Source organism: Coptis chinensis, chromosome 4 (genome assembly GCF_015680905.1).
Source record: "Coptis chinensis isolate HL-2020 chromosome 4, ASM1568090v1, whole genome shotgun sequence".
NCBI lineage: Eukaryota > Viridiplantae > Streptophyta > Magnoliopsida > Ranunculales > Ranunculaceae > Coptis > Coptis chinensis.
In genome coordinates this window covers 48,568,270-48,571,469 of record NC_141459.1, presented here as the reverse complement: position 1 = coordinate 48,571,469, position 3,200 = coordinate 48,568,270, and the positions used below count along the sequence as shown (strand labels likewise).

General features: G+C 33.3%; 1 non-coding gene across 1 annotated transcript; it reads left to right on the top strand.

Moving 5' to 3' along the window:
* The first annotated feature begins 1,263 nt into the window (after positions 1-1,263).
* On the top strand, positions 1,264-1,372 carry LOC147503806 (small nucleolar RNA R71). The gene has a single exon (XR_015194047.1). It is a non-coding gene; the product is annotated as a small nucleolar RNA R71 (small nucleolar RNA).
* The last annotated feature ends 1,828 nt before the right edge of the window (positions 1,373-3,200 follow it).

Genomic DNA, 3,200 nt, shown 5'->3' with positions numbered 1-3,200 from the left:
TTCTTCTTCACTAAGTCTTTTATAAATTTAGCATATGAAGGTATTTGTTTAACTGCACTTAGAAAAGGAATATTGATATGTAGATTATTAAAAATATTCATAATGTCATTATATTGTGCTTCCTTTTTGTTATCTTTTAACCTAGATGGGAATGGTGCAGGCGGAATTTTTTTGGTTACCTTCTCTTTTGTTTTTTTAGTTTCAACTGGCTTTTCCTTATCTTTTGTTATAACAACTTCATCAGAATCAGGTATGTCAACTTTGTTATCTACTTTCTTTCCTGACCTAAGGGTAGATATTGAGTTAACTGCCTCTGTGGGTGCGGATGAAGGGGTGGTTTCAACTTGATAAACATTTCTATCTTTAGGGTTTTGTTCAGGTTGACTTAGTAGAGTTCCCTTGGGTCTGTCTTCTAGACTAGCTAGTATCTGATTGAATTGTTGGCTCATCTGTTGAGTTATTTGTTGAGTTACCTGAGAAATTTGTTGTGTTACTTGTTGAGCCATAATATCAAATTTTTGGTCAATTCTTTTGAATTCATTCTTGGTTTTAGTGGCTAAAGCTTTCATGGTTTCATCTGTGGTGTTGAGTTGGGTTTGGTAATTAGCCATAAGATCAATAGCTAATTTTCTGTTTATGTTTGGTTGTTGTTGTTGTTGTTATGGGTAATACTGTGGAGAAGGTACTACTACGCCTCTAATATTCATGTATTGTTGCCTATTGTTCCCTTGATTACCTTGAAAACCATATTGGTTTTGCTGTGGAGACATGTTCTATCTCCATTGATAATTATTTCGTGGATCTTGGTTATAGTTATTACTAAAGTTATGGGCAACAAAAACTGGGCAAACTAGTGTATCATGGTCTGTGGCAAAACAACTTTCACAAAATTGATTGGCACTCATTGCTTGTTGAGGTTGATTATTCATTGGAGGGTTTGAAGTAAATGTATCAAATTTCTTGTTTATGTTTTCGATTCCTGTGGTTAAACTAGCAATGGCACCTTCAAGTTTCTCATTGAGTTTATTTTTAACCTCATACATACCTGGTTTACTAAAACTCATCCCCCCATCTACTCGTGCCATGTCCTCATGGTCACTACTATTGGCCCAATCCTTAGAACTCTCAGAAAAGTTTTGCAAAAAAGTGTAGGCTTTATCAGGAGTAAGACTAGTAAATATTCCTCCATTCATTGATTCAATTAACTAACGGTTCATAGGTGAAAGACCTTTTATAAAGTAATATACGATATTAAGTATGTCAAAACCATGATGTGGACAACGGACAAATAAATCATTAAATCTATCCCATGTTGTATGAAACTTTTCATTAGGTTTTCCTTTGAAGGTTGAAATAGCCAATTGCATGGCTTCAGTTTTACGGAAAGGGTAATATTGTCTCATAAACTTTTGTGATAGTTGCTCCCAAGTAGTTATAGAATTAGAGGGTAGGGATATATACCAACGTAGTGCGGCATCCTCAAAAGTCAAGGGGAACAACCTTAATCTAGTTTCTTCAGGGGAAAGATGAGGTGCTTTAAAAGTACTTAATATGCTCAAGAACTTACTCAGATGATTATACGGTTCTTCATTTGTTTTGCCATAATATCTTGGCAACATATTAAGAATGGTAGGCTTAATCTCATAGTTATTGTTATTGTCTGGCATCACTATGTAGTTCAGTGGTTGAACCGCGATAGGTTGAAACAAGGTGCTAAGAGTTCTTTGATCAGCCATGGAGGCTAATGGTACTCTCTCTGGTGTATCTTCTAAGTCTACTAGTGGTGTGTGTGTTTCAGATTCAGAATCAGATCCCGAGAGTTGATGGTGTGGTCTCCTCCAAAACCAGAATTGGAAGATTGTTACAAGAATTAGCTCTTCTGATTAAACGTTTACGAGGTGAATCACGAAACCAAGTTTTCATGCACTAGACAATTAAGCTATATATACTAAATGAATATGCACTTAATTAACTAAATTATATTATTAAACTATATGAGACTAACTATTAATGCTAATTATAAAACCGCTAACAGGTGATTCACGGTGGAAGAGAAGCACTTACTGTTACATCAAGAAAATCAAGTCCAAAAATTTTGAAGGTTTTATAGTAGCTACTTGATACGTCCAGGAAGTAGCCTGTAAAATTTCAGAGCAATCGGAGCTTGCTAAGTCCCTCTTCTGTACTATTTAATCCTGCAGAGTCCAATGAAGAAGTTTTCTGCACACACTGTAAACAATCGATTGAATAAATAAGTAAAAGAGCACTAAAAATCACGAAAGTTTTACTGAAGTCTCATGACGTGTCAGGAATGATCCTGTAAAAAGTTTGGATCATTTGGAGTTTTACAAATCCTTCGTCTCGACTGTTCTTCCGGAGACCTTGGTCCTGAAAAGCTGCAGAAACACACTGAAAACAAGCAACTAGTTAAGTGGTCAAAATAGGTTAAAAATACTCAAATTATTACTGGAAGCTCCTGACGAATCGAGGTTCCTTCTGTAAAAAAATGAGAATTTTTTATAATGTGAAAATAACTCTGCTTGACTGTTTTTATAGATGCTTGTGTCCTGAAAACTGAAAATGGGGTACTGCAAAGACGATGTTAGTTACCCAGGTAAGACAAGTACTAAAAATTCGAAAAAATTACAATAAATTACCGATACTGTACAGATCAACTTTGTAAAATTTCAGAATTATTTGAAATTTATAAATAAGTTTTCTGTACTATTCTTTTCTATTAAACAAACACAAAACTTTATGAAAATACTTTTTACTATACAAATCTAATTGAATTATGCTAAATTAATCTAATTATGCTAAATATGCAATTTATACTATTATGAATTCCTAAATTAAAGTAATCTAAATTAAATATTCTATCACCTAATCAATTTAGAGCGAGCAGTGGCGCCATTGAAAAAGCACGCAACACGTATTTATTTTGTATGTCGTTGTTTGTATTACGTATCTTTTGCAAATTTTACTTAGCCTATTAAATATTAATTAGTATAGTGGCTAGCAAGGTATTAATCCTACTCTAAATAACTAAGTGTTGATAATATAAATTCCTAATCTAAGTTACTCTAATGGATGCAAGTAAAAGATGTGGCTAAGTAATGATGAATATATAGTTGATTTGATTTGAGATTTAAACTATGCATAAAATAAACTAATTTAAATATATGAATATGAATCAAGAG